This window comes from Caretta caretta, chromosome 2, assembly GCF_965140235.1.
Source record: "Caretta caretta isolate rCarCar2 chromosome 2, rCarCar1.hap1, whole genome shotgun sequence".
NCBI lineage: Eukaryota > Metazoa > Chordata > Testudines > Cheloniidae > Caretta > Caretta caretta.
Window position 1 is genome coordinate 67,301,949 of NC_134207.1, and position 20,822 is coordinate 67,322,770.

Consider the following 20,822-nt stretch of genomic DNA (forward strand, 5'->3'; position numbering starts at 1 on the left):
TAGCATTCAAATTTTTGAAACTGAGGTGGGACCTGTAACAGACTCACCAGTGAGCTGCACTATCATATTTGCATTATTTAATATTTACAATACAATAGTGCCCAGAGGCTCCATTATATGAGATGCTGTATCAACATATATGAATACAGTCCATGTCTCAAAAGATTTTTAAATCCAAGGCCTCAATCCCGTCAACTGTTCTGCAGACGTGGACTTGTGTATCTTTACTGAAGTCACTGGGGTTCTGTCAGTCACTGCGCAAGCATATGGTAGCACTAATGCAGAGCTCACTGGTGAATTTGGGATTTCATATCACTTTACATTTTAGACCCCAACAGAAATTAAGACAATATACCACATTCTTTGCTTCTCTTAATTTGTTGTCTAAGAAACATGCTATCATTAACCAGTCCTGGACATTTTAAAAACTTTTCCTTTAGACTTCTTAATTAGAACAGCAGGGAGTTTTTTGCTAAACTATCCTGTATGTTACTCATATCTTTATTACAGCTCCTTTATAATGTGGTGTAATTGTAATGAGGTGTAACTGGCTGATTAATCACATATAAAATTCTGAAAAGGACTCCAAGCCCCTGCTAAAACTAATATTTTTATTTTAAAAGATAGAACATATTTTTGTGCGCAACTGGCCATATATAATTTTTTTATCCTAGAGAAGTGCCTAAGTTATTGAGTACAAGAGTCACTGAAAGTTAACCACACCTGTGCTTCTATATCTCATTTAGATGTTTTTGAAAAATCCCACCCTAAATCAGTCACTAAAATTAGTTTAAGTTACTAATAACAGAATATTTTCTATTACAAAGACTTATGTGATTGTATACACTGAGTTTTCTGAGAGATCAAGGCATAACTCTTAATACATTTCACCAATACTTTATAAAATGATAATGTCCTCTGCCACAATCCCATTCAAATTTAGTGTATATAATACAAAAATATTTTAGTGATACAACTGTACATCAAAAATACAACTTTAAATTACAGATATCTAAACTGGAATAATGTAGATCTGAAATTAATCTGCAGCAGAAAATTCAAGATTAGGACTGAAATTCTTTGCTAATCCCTTGTGTCCACAAGGATCACCAAATAGCATGTGATCTTCTGCATAGTATATCTGTAATCCATAAGAGGAGTCTAGAGAATACCTGCCCTAAAGTGAAACTTTGTCTGAGGGACTGTCTGAGAAAAGTCACTTTAGCTAAAGAAATTGAAGATATGTCTTCACGAAAACAAAAAAGTGCCCTCATTTTGTCAAACAAAAGTGATCCACGCATTTATGACATCCAGACTCAATTACTGCTACTGCCATACCTGAGAACTAACATGACATTTGAAAAAATTCCAGCTGGTAAAAAATGTGCCTGTTTACATGCTAACCAATTCAAGCATGTTACCCCACAGTGCTGCAGACACTGTACTGGATTCCCATAGAACTCTGGATTAAATTTAAAGTCTGAACTGATCTTTGAAGCACTCACTGTAGATACCTTATGGACTACTTCTTTCTTCACAAACATAACATACCAGGAAAACTGAAATCCTTCACAAACAATGGAATTTCAATAATGGATGGGAAGATATGTTAGAGCAGGGACAGAGCACTCTTTGTGGCTAACCCTTCGCCATGGAACACTCTGTCATAGTGTCAGAATGGCAGCAAATCTCAACACCTTCAGACGTAAGACCCATCGCTAAGCCACGCTCACTTGTTATTTCAGTGGACAATGCTGGGAGAAAATGAATCTCTTTACTACATATTTGAGGATAGGAGAGAAACAGAACACCCAAGTTGCTTTTAGAATTGGTATTTGAGTGGTTTACGAACACTTTAAAAAGTTAGCACAGTGACAAGTGCAGTACAGATGGAGCATGACATCTGTTCGCATTTGGAAGGTTTTCTTCATAACCATTGTGACGTTGCACCCCATAATGCTTTATAGAAATAAGCTAGATATGCTTATCTATCTATCTATGCCGTATAACATATCTCTGCAAAGCTTATGATCTACTGAATATATTCATCCTATTTGTATGCATGTATCATTTTTGTATTCGAAGTTATGAATACTGGTTATGTACTTGTTTGATTTTAAGTAGCGTCAGTGAAGCATTTGGTCAGCTTCTTGAGAAAAGACTATTCTCAGTAAGTGTCCAATCAAGAAACACTAAAACTGACAATGGACTTTGATAGGGATAAGTCTTCAATCCTGCTTCTTGCCTCTGGAGGAATTTTGCTACAAACTGAAGCTCTGAACAAAGGACTGAATGACCCATCCCAGCTGTCGATATACTCCACAGACTTGATTTGAAGCTGCAGTTTGTTTCATTACTGCTACAAGCCAGAACCAAAAACTTTGCCATTACTGTATGTAACTGATTCCACTTAACCAATTCTAGCTCTCATCTATATCTTTTTCCTTCCTTTTATGAATAAACCTTTACATTTTAGATTCTAAAGGATTGGCAATAGTGTGATTTATGGTTAAGATCTGATTTGTATATTGACCTGGATCTAGGACTTGGTCCTTTGGGATCGGGAGAACCTTTTTTCTTTTACTGGGGTAGTTGTTTTCATAACCATTCATCCGCATAACGAGTGGCACTTGTGGTGACACTGGGAAACTGGAGTGTCTAAGGAAACTGCTTGTGTGACTTACGGTTAGCCAGTAGGGTAAAACCGGAGTCTTCTCTGTTTGGCTGGTTTGGTTTGCCTTGGTGTGCAAAGGAACTCCAGGCTTGGGCTGTAACTGCCCTGCTTTAAGCAATTTGCCCTGAATTGGTACTCTCTGTTGGGTTCCACCAAAGCCAGCATCGTTACAACCATAAAGACTGTAATTTTTAAAAGTGAAATTCTACAAAACTTGATGGGTGAACCACTCCTCCACACACATACCTGGGAAAACTGAGTAAGTAGATTGTTCAAGCCTTGTATGTGGATGCATTGCTCTAAAGAATACTTTGTTATGCTACCCTGACTGTTCCCGCTTGGTACGACACAACATGCTACAGACAGAAAGGTTCCTACCTTTAGATGAAGGTTGCTATTGCAGCACAGGTAAGAGAACGGATGTGGTAACCATTACTAAAAGGGTGAGTATTGTCCTCTATAAGACAAGAGAAATGTTCGATTGTAAACTGTTAAAAGATAAAAGAAATATGCAGCTTGTTAAGTAGCTACAAGACTGATGTCTTAAATCCTCCACTGTCCCACTATATAAGAAAACTACCAGCGGAAGACAGATACTATGTGCATGGGGCTGGAAAAGCATGGAGGAAGAATTCTTAAAAACCATACTGCTCAAATTTATGCGATGAGGCGGGAAGGGAAGGTTTATTTTTGAGGTTGTCCATCCCCTTTAAGCTCTCTGTTGCAGCAGCAATCCTCCCTCATGCAAATCCTGCTCAACATCTCAACTCAAATGTCGGATCATTCAACAGGTACACAAGGAACTTGCTTCATTTTTAGTCCCTCATAGCCTGAGGATCAAGAATTCAGTCTTGAACTCTACCCAGTTAGATGGAACTCCAGCAACTCCTAAGAACCTAGAGCTGTTTTGTTTTGAGAGCAGAGGGAAAAGGCTCATATGGAGAAGTCCTACAGATAATTTAGTACTTATAATCTTGGTACAGAATGCTTAAAAAATAAAGTCTATAGGAAGTGTATCACTCGCTATTAATTCCCATTTTGAGTAACCTCTCTCAAATGCTATTGGTTTCTGTTCTGTAGGACTTTTCCATAAAGACTCATTTTAAAATATGGAAAAGTCATTCAGCTAACTTTTTTTTTGGTTGGTCCTCATAAGAAGGTATATAAAATTTAAATTTTGATTTCTTTGACTACGTTTACCCATAAAATACTGGCCAAATCCTGATCCCATTAAAGTCAACAGTAAAACTCCCACTGACAACAAGACCACAACTTAGTCCTCATACAGCTAGAGTGACAGAACTGGAAGTCTGCAGTCACCAACACAGAATGCAAATCAAATGTTATCATTCGAATTGTTTGTCACTTTATATTTTATCCATTATGTATTGCTGTTTTCTGATGAACCAGCTGTAATCCAACATTCTAAATGCTCACATGGTGGAAGGATTCGTTTCCTGTATCTGTATGATATGTACCTGAATTTTTTTATTAGATACTGGGCCTGTTAACCCTTACTCACATGGAATCATAGAATTATAGAACTGGAAGGGACCTCGAGAGTCATCTAGTCCAGTCCCCTGCACTTGTGGCAGGACAAAATATTATCTAGAGACCATCCCTGACAGGTGTTTGTCCAACCTGCTCTTAAAAATTCCCAATGATGGAGATTTCACAACCTCCGTGGGCACTTTATTCCAGTGTTTCACCACTCTGACAGTTAGGAAGTTTTTCCTAATGTCAAACCTAAACTGCCCTTGCTGCAATTTAAGCTTCTTGTCCTATCCTCATGGGTTAAGAAGAACAATTTTTCTCCCTCCTCCTTGTAACAACCTTTTATATCCTTGAAAACTTATGTCTCTTCTCTTCTCCAGACTAAACAAACCCAATTTTTTCAATCTTCTCTCATAGGTCATGTTTTCTAGACCTTTAATCATTTTTATTGCTCTTCTCTGGACTTTCTCCAGTTTATCCACATCTTTCCTGAAATGTGGTGCCCAGAACTGGACACAATAATCCAGTTGAGGCCTAATCAGTGTGGAGTAGAGTGGAAGAATTACTTCTCCTGTCTTGTTTACAATACTCCTGATAATACATCCCAGAATGAGGTTTGCTTTTTTTTTTTCCCAACAGCATTACACTGTTGACTCATATTTGGCTTGTGATCCATTATGACCCCCAGATCCCTTTCCGCAGTACTCCATCCTAGGCAGTCATTTCCCATTTTGTATGTGTGCAACTGATTGTTCCTTCCTAAGTGGAGTACTTTGCATTTGTCCTTATTGAATTTCATCCTATTTACTTTAGACCATTTCTCCAGTTTGTCCAGATCATTTTGAATTTTAATCCTATCCTCCAAAGCACTTGCAACCCCTCCCAGCTTGGTATCGTCCTCAAACTTTATAAGTGTACTCTCTTAGCCATTATCTAAATCACTGACGAAGATATTGAACAGAATCGGACCCAGAACTAATCCGTGCACTCGTTATGCCCTTCCAGCATGACTATGAACAACTGATTACTCTCATGAGCAAGGATACACAGAATTATGGTCTTCATTATTATTTTAAATGTTCACTCTCAGTCTGACATTGTGTCACATTTCAATGGGGAACAATTTTTCATGGTTAAGTTACAAGATCCTAAAAATGAGACTTACTATAGTGACATTTAAATAAACAGGATTACTAACAGGCACTTAAGAGAAAAAGAATATTTCAGCTTCATATCTGAATGATTTCACTCCATTAAGATGGCTAATATTTTCCCTAATTTATTTGGGGTCAGAGTGGGAGGACTGCTGCAATAAAAAGTTTTAAAGCACAGACAGAATCTGCACCCATTCTCCATTTATTAGCCACATATATTTTTTCAATAAGTCCAGACTCAGGATCTCACTATTTGGATCAATATTTTTAAAAACAGATAATGTACCATTACTAATGATGCAATTATCAGTGGTTGATTTAATCTAAAAATTAAAGGTAAAACTAATTAATCTGGTGGTTAATCATGTTACCCAAATGACTCTTATTATTATGAACTGCTTTATCCTGTATGAAGTGGTCAGGCAAAATGCAATTCACCAGCTGTGTAAGAGCGTCACTTTCTTCTAGGGATGTAAGAGCAAACAGAAGTGTCACATGCTGTAAGAATTCTCTCTGAGGGAAAAATGAATACAGGTATTACTTTCTTTACCAAAAGAAGATTTTGGACACTGTATAAGGCCCCACAGAGTGCTTCATCCGGTTACTAAAACAGGTTTTATTATTCCTAATTCAGATATCATCTTTTCAGAATCACTCACTGTTTGAGCAGAGACCCACCAGCTGAAGGAGTCAAAATCAGTGATCTAAAAGCATTTTTTTTTAAAAAGAAAATATGTATTTTGCAACTATCCACATTTTGATAGTGCTCCACATGAAGACAAAAATCTCAAACCCTGTTTCTCCATAGAGCTCCTCTTCTATCTTCTCCATATGCCTATCAATTTGCAAGTCATCTTATACTGCTGGTGAGAATTTCTATGAGAGGTAATTATTGCCAGACAAATCAACTGGGTGTATATACTTTACCTGTAAATTAAAAGCATTTGATATATTTTAAGAGATTTGCAAGGAGTTTACAATGTGTTATTGGGAAATAATCTCATGCAGAGTCCTCCAGAGTTCTGTTTTGTCATCCATCCTGTTCAGTGCACATATAAAGCCAATCATGGGAGAGAATGAATTGTTTTGGGATGAAGTGTTGTTATTTGTTTATTAAATTACCATCAGTGTGCTTAACACTGTGCAAAAAACAGAAGGTATGAGTCCTGCCCCTAAAGATTTACATTCCAAATGCAGCTAATGATACTCAGCTGCACATCTCTTTCTCTTCCTTGGATACAGACAACGCACCATCTCTCTGCTTTTCCAGAGTCAGACCAAAACATGAACGAGACTGAGGTGGCTGAAGCCCAAACGGGAGAAGAAGGAGGGTAGGCTGGTGGAAACATCTAGTCAATTTGGAGGTTCCTGTCCCCTTATGAGGAGCATGCCTATCCTCTGTCAATGAGGTTTGCAATATAGAGTTACTTTTAGGCCAAGATACTCCTACTAGCTCAGATAGCAACATTGGGTAACACTGCTTCCCCCTTTACTTCCGGCAGTCTTTTCTCTGATTTCACCATAGTGATCCATCTCTTTGTCACCTCCAACACAACTAAAATGTCCTGTACTTGGAGCTATCAAAGGGGTTTGTGGTGCCTGCAGCACAGCTGCTCAGAGGTGCAAATCACATATGGCAATTCGTGGTCCAAATAAGGCCAATGGCTTTTTTGCCACAGTATTCAGTGGAACTAAATTTTTTCTTATTTTGCATGTTATCCGTTTACTTTGAGAGGGATGGATTTCTAATTTGCTTCTGGATACAATATAAGATGTTGTATGAGATATATAAAGACCTATATGGTCTGGGTCCTGGCTGCTTCTCACCCTGCCTGCCATCTCAGCAGGAAATCAGCACGGGTCTTCTGTTGATAGTCCTTAGATTTTAATGGTAGGGACTGGATGCAAAGTCTTCCTGGAAGAGGGTCTCCAACTCTGAGGCTCATTCCCTGTTGATTTGACCCAGTCTCATTGTTTTGAATTGTATGTCCCATCTGTTTACTCAGGTCTTTAACTAAGGTAAACAGATTAGAAGGGAGTTCTATTATTTTCCATTTGAGTGCAATTATTGTGGTGTCTAATTTGTTGGCCACTTTAACCAACTTAAATGTACAGTAATTCATATATGAACCTACAATCTATGAAATGAGAACAAGTTTTTATGAACTGGAAAGTAAATAAAAACAAAACATGCTACTTTTGCATATACAGGCCAAATTAGAATGTGTGTGTCTAGATGTTGGCACCTAGTATGTAAAGCTACTGTACAACCTTAACAATATAACTTGCCATTAATACTGCATTTTAATTGGGTAACTACTTAAAGATCACTGGCATAGAAGGGAAAATTTTAAATCCTGGCTGAAGAAATTATTTGACAAGTAATAAAGCTGCTGTTCATGATATGGTAAGAAAGACCTCTAAAGCCAATTACATTGAAGTTTTTTCTTTATAAGTTTTCCCTTTATCCAACTACTTATATTGTATGAACAAACAACAAAATAAACCAGATGCCTTCATTTCAGTTGGTTTATATGTGTTTATAGGCTGAGGATTAACTATATAATTTAAGACAGAATCAAAGCATCCTAAAACTGATCTGAATTATCTAAATGAAATAGTATTCAAGACTCCATGATAAACACTTTTCTTCCCAAAGCAGGAAAACTTTAGTTAGAACAATATCTATACATGTTTAATTACTTTCAGAATATATTCTCTCTGTATTTTCTCAGGATCCTGTGTTATGCTATATTTTAAGCTGTGAAAGAGACCTAAGGCATAAAAGTGTCCTGAAACAGGGGTCTAGACAGTGGCTTAGTGGCATTTCTGAGGAGCCCCCAGTGGTACAGAGTGTGTCGGAGTAGCTGTTTTGAGCAGAACATTACTCTCTCAAACTCTGCCAACAAAACTGCTTATTCCTCAGGAGTTTTTGTCAGAAATTCTGCAATGTGAATCTCATGAAGTTTCTTGCATCCTCACTAACATAACCTTTAATGACTGGTTTATCACAAGTGTAGACTGCATAATTTGCTACTAAAAATTCCCCCCAAAACTGTGCTTTTTATTACTACTACTACTTTCAAGGTATCCTTTTGAATTAAGTGATATATATAAGAGTTTTATATCTAGCTCAATAACAAGATAAACAAACTAAAATGATGTACAAAATTATATATCACTGTTTGCTAACAACAGGATAGGAGGGGACTGTTCAGATCTTGACTTTGCCAGAGCCTAAAACTTTGGCATAAAAGAATCGGGTCATTTTGTATACGCGAAACAATTTTAAACAGGTAATGCTTGGTCATACATTTACTCTATACAAGTAAAGGAGGTTCCCATCCTAATACTCCAATCATTAGGATTATACTTTGTAAAAAGCTTATTGAAATTTTTTCTTCTTCTATATATTCTCTACAAAAGAAGGTATTATGCACCAAGCAGATGTATTCTGAAAATGTTTAATGAACCCACTGGAAGTCCATCATTGCAACTCCAGAAAAGGAGACTGTTTACAATAGAATACAAAAAGCTACTCAATTGCTTTCAATTTAGCATATTATTTTAACAAATTGTACTTCTTTGAGGACAAAGAACTGTATTACCACCACCTGCATTGTGCTTGCCAGCATTCATCAACCTTTTCAACAAAGGAAGAGAGTTGACCTGATTTTCAAGCATTATGTTTCTACAACGTTGCACTGCATGATGAAGTATTCCACAAAAATTAATCTCAGTGTCAAAGGAACAAGTTTTGTTTCTCATCACTAGAAATTCAGCTTAAAACAAGCAGTTCTATGTATTTGCTAGAAACAGGAAAAAAAGGGAATTCAGGTTCAGAGCAGTTATAATTAGGGGATATATTAGGCAACCTATGTGTCAGAATGATTTTTAGCAAAAAGGAAGTTGGTAAGCCATATGGCACCCATATTAATTCAGGTGCAAATGCAATAAAATATTAAAACAAAACAAACCCTTAAAATTATTCCATAAATAAGACTACATAACATTTGTAAGTACACCAATTCATCATTAGCTCAATATACAATGGGTTGAAAGTATAACTATCATTTAGCTGTAGCTCAATGCTTGTATCTCATGCCTACCATAAATAAGCAACTGTTATAAAGTGAAATGACCCAATTACAATTATATGCTTATTTTTTTAAATCACTCTGATTCAAAATAGAGACTCGGTTCCCTTCAATCTGTAAACTCTTCACCTTGGACAACCCCTTTGCTTGATGAGACTATGCTAAAATCCTCAAAAGCTTACACATGACACACGTAGATCTCTGCACGCTGCAGCTGAATAGCGTAGGCGACATGGTCAAAGCAACATTTTGCTATGTGACTCTGAGCACAATAGGCCAGATCCCAAACAAGTTTAGCACATCTGGTCCTAAACCCATTTGCAAATTTTGCCGTAAGTGTCTCAATGGCGGCTAATAAGTATTGAGCACTTTTGAAAATTTGGCCAAGTGTATTCTAACAGGAAAAGAAGCGCAGGAAAAAGATGAATGACTGCACCTGTGGGCTGCCTTTTCTATTTTGTACTTTTTTAATGCACACTGGGAGGGACATCAATCAAATGCTACATCGGTGCTGCAATGTCTGTCTAGCAACTGTATAACAGGGTCCAAAAAGAATGCCTCCACAATAACCCTTAAACTGTTGCCACAGTTCATGCCACAGTTCAATGCACCTTATTCCCCCACCATGGTCCACCCAGGTCATCCATTCTAGGCTCCTGGCTCTTCAGCTGTCTCCTCTTTTGGGTAGAGACCCACATCTCTCTTTCTCCTGACTGGGGTTTTCCCAGGCTGCACAGCTCCCAGCTTACATTGTGATATAACCAGAAATCCAGTTTATCTAAATAGGCCATCATCTGTGGTTTTCTCAGTCTCTGAAGGGATATGAACCGCGTAGCAGCAGTTACAAGTCACCACACAGCTCTTTCTAAGCAAGCACATTTATTCTTAAGGTAAAACCTTAAGAGGAAACATCACATTTCCCACTAGAGGGAGGTTACATACAGTCCCAGCCCACAAAGATACATAAATCATTTATTTAATACAATGGACTCCAAAAATACTTAAATTTAATTCAATAAGGTTTTCACGGATATTGCAGGAAATTGCCATATGTCACAACTGCCATCCAAGAATGAACAGCCAACATCTGGTATGTTTGTATTGCTCCTTTAATTGTTGTAACTCAGCCAGCAATGCAGGAGTTAATAAAATGTGTGTCTCACTGAGATCTACATTTCTCTGGTCCAGTTAGCATGCTCAACATGCAAGCTGGACAGAATGATCTCAATGTTCCCATAATAAGCCATAAGATGAGCCTCTGCACAAGTTAATTCATCCAGAGGAGCCTCACCTCCTACTTCCCTCTGGAAAGCAGGAGATAGTGTGCTGCAGTCTTGATTCAGGAAGAGCCCGAGGAGAAAGTCCGCCTTCTACTGCATCTTCATTCCTATTAGATGAGGAGTGAACATCTCGCCTCTGTTTAAAAAGTCTGCAGACGAAAGGTTTAAGCCATGTGAGGCAGCTGGTGAATCAACCAGTTCCATACCCAAATTTACAGTATTCTCAACCTCTGCATGCCCCAGGTTCCGTTAACAGAAGAGGACATCTGCTTAAAAGATAGCCTGGCAGCAGAGTTCTGCTCCAGGGCACCAGAAGAAACAGCAGACACACCAGTACAATTAGGACATAGAAGCAGTTCTGGAAGGCAGTACACTTGCCAGTCCTCCACAGACAAATCAGCAGTAAACAGTAAGAGGAGTTTACTGGCCTGTAACAGGAGGTTCTTTGAAGTGTGTGGTCCCTATCTGTATTCCACTGAGGGTATACGCATGCGTGCCATGCATCCAGAGCTGGGGAATTTGAAAGTAGTAGCGTCTGTTAATCTGCGCATGTGCCTTTCCTTCACCTCTTGGTTTCGTCAGAGGTGATAAAGGGCAGGACAGACCAAACCAACCACGTCTCCAGTTCCTTCTCCACTGCAAATCAAACAGATCCATAGCAGAGGGGAAGCAGGGCAGGAAGTGGAATACAGATATGGACCACACATCTCGAAGAACCTCCAGTAACAAGTAAGTAACCACCTCCTCTTCTTCAAGTGATGGTCCCTATTGTATTCCACTGAGAGTGATTAACAAGCAGTACCTAATTCAGAGGAGGGTGTAAGGAAGAGAATGGGACAGTTGAACGGAGGACAGCCACACTGAATGAGCATCTGTCAGAGTTCTGCACCAAAGCATAGCATTCAGCAAAGGTATGTACCAAACTCTATGTGGCTGCCCTACATATGTCTGGAAGCGGCACATCAAGGAGGGATGCCTAGGCAGCTTTTTCAGTAAAGTCTTTCAATTTGCCATAATTAAGGAAGGCATATTTGGCCAACAAGGCCTGGAAAACGAAGTCTGAAAAACAAAACTGAAGGCTTGTTGAAGAGAAGACCTTGTGTCTCAGAAGGTCTAAGCATTTGGAGCACAGATGTTGCTGCCTACACCATGAGGGAATTGGGTGGAGGGTGTGAAAAAGAAACTTGAATCCCTTCGCTGGTACATAATATCTCCTCCCTGCCCCCTTTGGAGTAGACATGCAAGTGGCTGAAGTATGCCAACCTGTTCAGGCTGGTTGAAGAATGGCATCGTTGATCAGGTACTTGTATTGGCAGTAGGAAATGGGTGGTCCTTGTTTTCCATTGGAATCCTCCGATGATGAGAACTCAGATCCCGGTTTCAGTGGTGGTACTGTCAAAGCCGGCAGAAGTATATAAACCACAAAAGAATGAGTCGAGGCATGACATGACTTTGGCAAGTCCTGGATAGGAGATTGGACCTCCCTAGGTACAGTTTGCAGAGGAAGGCATGGAGATCTCAGTTCCCCAAGAGTGAAGTGCTCATATGACTTCGATGCTTTCTCCAAATGCCCCAGTGTTAATGGTACCCGTTCCATAGCTGGAGCCGGTGCTGGACCAGAGGACTGTCCTGGAACTGATGGATCCCTTGTCTTAAGGAAGGCTGACACTGAGGGGATGTGGATCATGGCGCTCGATACCAGTAGATCCGCTGGTCTCTGCGATTTCTTGTCAGGATTGTGCCCTCTGGAACACGCTGCCCCTCCGTGGCTGGAACTCGTGGAAGGGGCATCGTCCTTCCTTGGTTCGGAGCAAGACTTATTACCATGCTTATGCACATGCTTACTTGCCTCCCAAGAAGGCCCCAGCATGGAGTCCATAGAGGAGGGACCGCCGGAGCAAGACTTGATCTCAGCAGACGGAGGCACACTCCTGGCTTCCTCAGGATGATGTACGGGGGGAGAGAGGGATGTTCCCTGGTCTGGGTCTGACTGAGGCCTCATGGCAACTTCCATAAGGTGCTTCTTGAGGCATAGAGCCCAGCCTTCTCGGGTATGGCTTGTGAAGGACTGGCAGATACGGCACCTGGATGAAACATGGGCCGGAGGAGAGGACTGTTAAACAGATTCCCCCAATGTCCCAGTCCTACTAAAATTACTACTAAAAACTAAACTACATAAGAAAATAGTAAAACAGTGGAAGAAAAAACTAACTATACACAGTTCAAAAACTTGTTTATTTGGGATGGGGGGGGGTAAGTGCATCAGATGAGAGGACACTAACAGCTCCGACTTGGACCAGGGGATGGTGAAAAGGAACTGGAGTCATAGTTGGTCCACCCCATCCTTTATCACCTTGGATGAAACCATAAGGCAAAGCAAGGAAACATAAGAGGACCAATGGACACTTCTACTTTCAAATTCTCCAGCTTCAGACTCCTGGAGTGCATGCTAAACTCTCAATGGAATACAAGAGGAACCATCACTTGAAGAACAACTGTTCTATGGACATAATTCCTACAGCATCATCCAAGATAAGGTTTAAAAATTATTACATTTTGCATGAAAATGTTGAATGCTACGGAGTGTTGCAACATTTCGTATTTCAGAGTAGCAGCCGTGTTAGTCTGTAGTCGCAAAAAGAAAAGGAGTACTTGTGGCACCTTAGAGACTAATAAATTTATTGAGCATAAGCTTTCGTGAACTACAGCTCACTTCATTGGATGTATTCAGTGGAAAATACAGTGGGGAGATTTATATACATAGAGAACATGAAACAATGGGTGTTACCATACACACTGTAAGGACAGTGATTACTTAAGGTGAGCTATTACCAGCAGGAGAGCAGGGGGAGGGAGGGGAGAAACCTTTTGTAGTGATAATCAAGGTGGGCCATTGCCAGCAGTTGACAAGAACGTCTGAGGAACAGTGGGGGGGATGCAGAGGGGGAATAAACATGTGGAAATAGTTTACTTTGTGTAATAACACATCCACTCCTAGTCTCGATTCAAGCCTAAGTTAATTGTATCCACTTTGCAAATTAATTCCAATTCAGCAGTCTCTCATTGGAGTCTGGTTTTGAAGTTTTTTTGTTGAAGAACTGCAACTTTTAGTTCTGTAATCAAGTGACCACAGAGATTGAAGTGTTCTCCGACTGCTTTTTGAATGTTATAATTCTTGACGTCTGATTTGTGTCCATTTATTCTTTTACATAGAGACTGTCCAGTTTGACCAATGTACATGGCAGAGGGGCATTGCTGGCACATGATGGCATATATCACATTGGCAGATGTGCAGTGAACAAGCCTCTGATAGGTTTCAGAGGAACAGCCGTGTTAGTCTGTATTCGCAAAAAGAAAAGGAGTACTTGTGGCACCTTAGAGACTAACCAATTTATTTGAGCATGAGCTTTCGTGAGCCACAGCTCACTTCATCAGATGTGTACCGTGGAAACTGCAGCAGACTTTATATACACACAGAGAATATGAAACAATACCTCCTCCCACCCCACTGTCCTGCTGGTAATAGCTTATCTAAAGTGATCTATCTATCCACCTATCCACCTATCTAAAGGTGGGCCATTTCCAGCACAAATCCAGGTTTTCTCACCCTCCACCCCCCCACACAAATTCACTCTCCTGCTAGTGCTAGCCCATCCAAAGTGACAACTCTTTACATAATCAAGTCGGGCTATTTCCTGCATAGATCCAGGTTTTCTCACTTCCCCCCCACCCCCAAACACACACAAACTCACTCTCCTGCTGGTAATAGCTCATCTAAACTGACCACTCTCCAAGTTTAAATCCAAGTTAAACCAGAATATCTGGGGGGGGGGGTAGGAAAAAACAAGAGGAAACAGGCTACCTTGCATAATGACTTAGCCACTCCCAGTCTCTATTTAAGCCTAAATTAGTGTGGCTGATGTGATTAGACCCTATGATGGTGTCCCCTGAATAGATATGTGCACACAGTTGGCAACGGGCTTTGTTGCAAGGATAGGTTCCTGGGTTAGTGGTTTTGTTGTTTGGTGTATGGTTGCTGGTGAGTATTTGCTTCAGGTTGGGGGGCTGTCTGTAAGCAAGGACTGGCCTGTCTCCCAAGATCTGTGAGAGTGATGGGTCGTCCTTCAGGATAGGTTGTAGATCCTTGATAATGTGTTGAAGAAATTTTAGTTGGGGGCTGAAGGTGATGGCTAGTGGCATTCTGTTATTTTCTCTGTTGGACCTGTCCTGCAGTAGATAACTTCTGGGTACTCTTCTGGCTCTGTCAATCTGTTTCTTCACTTCAGCAGGTGGGTATTGTAGTTGTAAGAATGCTTGATAGAGATCTTGTAGGTGTTTGTCTCTGTCTGAGGGGTTGGAGCAAATGTGGTTGTATTGTAGAGCTTGGCTGTACACAAAGGATCGCGTGGTATGGTCTGGATGAAAGCTGGAGGCATGTAGGTAAGCATAGCGGTCAGTAGGTTTCCGGTATAGGGTGGTGTTTATGTGACCATCGCTTACTAGCACCGTAGTGTCCAGGAAGCGGATCTCTTGTGTGGACTGGTCCAGGCTGAGGTTGATGGTGGGATGGAAATTGTTGAAATCATGGTGGAATTCCTCAAGGGCTTCTTTTCCATGGGTCCAAATGATGAAGATGTCATCAATGTAGCACAAGCAGAGTAGGGGCATTAGGGGACGAGAGCTGAGGAAGCACTGTTCTAAGTCAGCCATAAAAATGTTGGCATACTGTGGGCCCATGCGGGTACCCATAGCAGTGCCGCTTATTTGAAGGTATACATGGTCCCCAAATGTGAAATAGTTATGGGTGAGGACAAAGTCAAAGTTCAGCCACCAGGTTTGCCGTGACATTATCGGGGATACTGTTCCTGACAGCTTGTAGTCCATCTTTGTGTAGAATGTTGGTGTAGGGGGCTTCTACATCCATGGTGGCCAGGAGGGTGTTTTCAGGAAGATCACCGATGGATTGTAGTTTCCTCAGGAAGTCAGTGGTGTCTCGAAGGTAGCTGGGAGTGCTGGTAGCGTAGGGCCTGAGGAGGAAGTCTACATAGCCAGACAATCCTGCTGTCAGGGTGCCAATGCCTGAGATGTTGGGCATCCAGGATTTCCAGGTTTATGGATCTTGGGTAGCAGATAGAATACCCCAGGTCGGAGTTCCAGGGGTGTGTCTGTGCGGATTTGTTCTTGTGCTTTTTCAGGGAGTTTCTTGAGCAAATGGTGTCGTTTCTTTTAGTAACCCTCAGTGGGATCAGAAGGTAATGGCTTGTAGAAAGTGGCATTGGAGAGGTGCCTAGCAGCCTCTTGTTCATATTCCGACCTACTCATGACGACGACAGCACCTCCTTTGTCAGCCTTTTTGATTATGATGTCAGAGTTGTTTCTGGGGCTGTGGATGGCATTGTGTTCTGCACGGCTGAGGTTATGGGGTAAGTGATGCTGCTTTTCCACAATTTCAGCCCGTGCACGTCGGTGGAAGCACTCTGTGTAGAAGTCCAGTCTGTTGTTTCGACCTTCAGGAGGAGTCCACCCAAAATCCCTCTTTTTGTAGTGTTGGTAGGAAAGTCTCTGTGGGTTAGTATGTTGTTCAGGGGTGTGTTGGAAATATTCCTTGAGTCGGAGACGTCAAAAATAGGATTCTATGTTGTGAATCTGTGGAGGAGTAAAACCTTAAATGGATTTAACAAATGTCTCGTGTGCTGCCATGGTGCTGTAGGAGGTGTCAGTTGATCCCTGAGAGGTCACTCCTATTGCGTCCAGAACCCTAATTCCCCATATGAGGGAAACCTCTTATAGGATTGGCCTATCTCAGCGGTCGGCAACCTATGGCACGCGTGCCAAAGATGGCACGTGAGCTGATTTTTAATGGCTCGCTGCTGCCTGCCGGGTCCCAGCCGCCGGCCCTGCTCAGCCCGCTGCCAAACCCAGGCCAGGACCCCGGCAGGCAGCACCGAGCCATTAAAAATCCTGCCTGCCCTGGCCCGCTCTTCTCCGCCCCCCCCCCAGGCAGGGTGAAGAAGCTTGGTCCTGCCGGCTGCTGCTGCAGAGCAGGCAAGCTTCCCCGTCCCCCGCCTCTTCCCCCAGCGTGCTGGGTTCCGGCCCCTCCTCCTCTCCCTCCCTCCCTCCCTGCCGTCGATCAGCTGATGGCCCTTGCGAGGGAGGGGGAGAAGCGGAGCCACAGCGGGCTCGCTGCTCCGGGGAGGAGGCGGAGAAGAGGTGGGGACAGGGCCTTGGGGAAGGGGGGTGGAGTCAAGGCATATCCCCTCCAGCCTCCTGCTGTGAGCCGCTCTGGGCAGGGGGCTGGGAGCACCCCGACGACCCTAGCCCACACCCCCAGCCCTCTGCCCTGATCCCTGCACCCCCCCACACACACTCCCAGCCCCCTGCCCTGAGCCCTGCACCCTCCACACACCCCAGCCCTTTGCCCTGATCCCAGCACTCCCCACACACCCCAGCCTCCTGCCCTGACCCCTGCACCCCCCACAACCCCAGCCCTGACTCCAGTACCCCCCACACATACCCAGTCCCCCACACCCCATGCCCTGACTCCTGCACCCCCTCACATACCCAGCCCCCTCACACCGCATATCCTGACTCTTGCACCCCCCACATTCCCATCCCCACCCTGAGCACCAAACAGGAGCTCCTGCAGCCCTCCCACCCCACCCCCCACATTCTCACCTGCACCCCTCACACCAAATGGGAGCTGCCCAGGTAAGCACTCCACACCCAAACCTCTTGCCCCAACCCTGAGCCCCCTCCCTCATTCTAGCTCCTGGCCAGACCCTGCACCCCAACCTGCTCCTTCACCCCCAGCCGTGTGCTCCATGCACTCCCACCCTCAGCTCAGTGCAGAGAGAGAGGAAGAGAATGGGCTAGAACCTGGGAGAAGGTAGGTACCCACTCTATATGGGCAGAGCCGGGATCCCAGACCGGCAGCAGGCTGAGCAGGGCCGGCAGCCGGAACTCTGGCTGGCAGGAGCTTCTGAAAGGTTGCCAACCCCTGGCCTACCTTATGGTAGTAGCCCAGTGGCCAATTTCCACTGGGTTGCTATTGGCTGCAGAGCTGCTAGGGATTCTGCCATCATCATTTTGCCTTAATTGGGCAGGACTCTCCATTTCCTTTTTTAGTTGTGGCCCCAACTGCATGGTCATTTCACCTTCAGCCCTGCTTATCCCCCCACCCCTGCTGTCGCATTAACACATCATAGAGTGAAACTTACCATACTGTAGGTGACCGAGTCCCTGATTCAGAGGGATGTTCAGTGTTTCAAGGGGCTGTTGGCAAAAAATGCTTCCCGATACGATCTTGTATTTTTATGACAAATTTTGAGAGAAACCACACTGCAGCAGCCCTCAATCTGTTGGGCATTCCTTTTCTGCAGAATTTATCCCAAAGAAAGCCTACACAGTCAAATTTTAAAAGATGTATCACCTTGCATGTCTCCTGGGTCTCTGATTTCTTCCTATCATGCAGTGTTCACCACGTAGACTCAGCATGATTCCTTGCTGAGCAAGCTCATTTTCATTGAGGAAACTTTTGGCATTTGCTTCATACAACAGCTGTCTTCTAAAAAACTTGATGTTTGAGTGCACAGCTGGAGCCTGAGTTCCAAGACAGCCTGAAGATCCAGAGGTGCAACCTTCCCATAGTTTTAAAATACTTTCAACTCTCAGAGTGACCAAAAGAGGCCATACAATTTTCCTGCCATGCACTGCTTTGAAAAATCCCTTTCAAGTTCCACTCACAATTACACAGGTGCAAATCCAAAGAAACACCAACAAAGTTCCTTCAGTTTTACATCCTTGTGACACAGCAAATTTTGCCCCAGAATGCAGCTCAATCTGTATGCACTGAAAGGAAAGTATGCCAATTTGTGTGTTAGCTTTCTTAATTCTCACTTTTTAATTCATTTTAAAGAAAGACTTTATCTTAGACAATCTAATACTGTACAACTAATAAATGTTGTGTTGTCTGTTAGCAGATTTTTGGCTTTAAGAGTTTTGACTCTTCCTGTGAGAGGAAGATTTTTCCCAAAGGAGTTATGCAATTTCATATAACAAATGTAAAAACAAAGCTACTTTTGTTTAAGTACTGCAGATTTGGTTTGTTTTGGGGGGAGGAAAAGAGAAGTGACATCAATTTATAGCTAAACCTATATAAAGGAAGATACCACCACGAGCAGGCTTTAAAGAAACACGGTCAACTTAAAATTTCTCACACATGAATTTCTTACCATCTACCATTACAAGTAATTCCTGAAGTTACTATAACAAAGATTAAGGGGAAAAGTATTTACTTTGCTTTCTAGTTCATTGCATTGTGCATTCAACAGCACTTTGTATATGTTCTGTTTCACTAGAATCAGTTTCTCCTTTTCTTTGTGTGGATCTTTCAGACAGAAAGAGGGAAGAGAAATTTTTAAAAATAGGAAAATGTGGTCTCAAAAATACACAAACTGGCAGGAGGATTCAGGGCAGGCATAGCACCTGAAACTACTCTTTCTTTCTAAAACTGATCTCAAATTGACAGTTTCCCTTTAACCTACCACGTCATTCAGTTTGCCAAGACAGGAACCAATACTGCGATGAGATCCATGTGGGCAGACCCTTGCACCTGCACAGGGCACACCGCAAGACGGGGGCAATAGAGTAACCTCAAATAAATGTAAGAAATTACTGAAAATATCAGAGAATAAGTATAAGAAAAAGTAGTGCCTTGTGCCCTGATCCTGCAAAGAGATCTAGGCAGGTAGCCCTCACACAGGGTCCCCAAGGGATCCATGCAAAGACTTTTGCACCATTGTGTCAAGGATGTGCCCATGCAGATCCACATGCAGGATTAGGGTTCTAGTCTCCTATCTAATGGGGTTGTTACAATGACTCATGAATATTGATTAATGAATCACTTTGATTATTGTTAAAATATTTATGTACTGTATCAAATTTTATCCAGTGAACTTAGGTAATATATCTGACAATATCTTAAATGGGAAAATAGTTGCTCACTCGCAGTAGCTGGACTGAAATCTGTAAATTCTCATTCACGCAGCCTGCCATTTTAACTGATGAAAAGTTACAGCTCATTGAAACTTTTAGCATCTAGTATCCCAATTCCTAAAAATTACAAAATGAGCATATTTGGGGAGCTCAACATCAAAACACTCCAGAATTGATTTGGGAAGATGAACAGCAAAACACTCCAGAATTGCCCCTACTTGAAAAGAAAGAAGTAATATGTTTGGTAGGAACTGTGCACTTAGATTTAACTTGCACATTGCAGTCTCTCAGAATTTGAAACTAGTGATGTTTAGATGACTAAATTTATTAATTGTGCTATAAAATGTTCCTCCGTTTAGGTGTATACTCATCAGATTATACAGCACTACGTGCTACATCCAAAACTATAAGAGTTCTTAACTCCAAGATATGAACATAAGTATGCTGTCATTTTTGGGGCAACAACCTGGACCTGAAGAGCTATAAGACTGATTAGAGTAACATCATTAAAAAAAATCCAAAAGCATTCTATGAATCATAGAACTAGAGTCATCCAATACAAATGGACAGATATGGCCAAATTCTGCATGGACATACACCTCATGCAGTCCCACGGACCTCTGCTAGTTTGCACAGTGTGTATGTGAGAAATTGATTTGGCCCACAGAGTCTATTAGACCCGGTTATAGACTGGTTATAGACTAGTATTTTGCCAGATGATAGAGGCAAATTATTATTATTTATTGTAGCACCTAAGAGCCCCAGTCATAGACCACTGTGCTAGGTGCTTTACAAACACAGAACAAAAATACAGTCCCTGCCCCAAAGAGCTTACAATCTAAGTATAAGACAAAAGACAACACATGAACACGCAGACAGATGGAGGAGTACAAGGAACCAATGATACAACACTCGTCAGCATGATAGGTAATGGTGTCAGCACACCAGCAGACTAACCTTTTGTATGTGATGATGTACATAAGGCTGCACTAGTCCACGTGATCTGCGTCCACCCAGTAATTAATGACATGTCAAAACATAAAAACAGACTTGACTCATAATGGACATAGACGCTGAAAGGAATACAGTGACTTTTACCCCAAGGCATGTTAATGGTTCTTCAGAATCA

At 41.9% G+C, this 20,822-nt stretch overlaps 1 protein-coding gene across 4 annotated transcripts in view; it reads right to left on the minus strand.

The window, feature by feature from the left end:
* Positions 1-20,822, minus strand: part of FAM110B (family with sequence similarity 110 member B) — a 188,949-nt gene that overhangs the window by 157,008 nt on the left and 11,119 nt on the right. The window contains exon 2 of one of the 4 annotated variants that reach the window (XM_048840735.2): positions 3,053-3,162. The exons of the other annotated variants lie outside the window; for them this stretch is intronic. The gene's annotated coding sequence lies outside the window, so the exon portion shown is untranslated. The remainder of the gene's footprint in view (positions 1-3,052; positions 3,163-20,822) is intronic. 4 annotated transcript variants of the gene reach the window in all.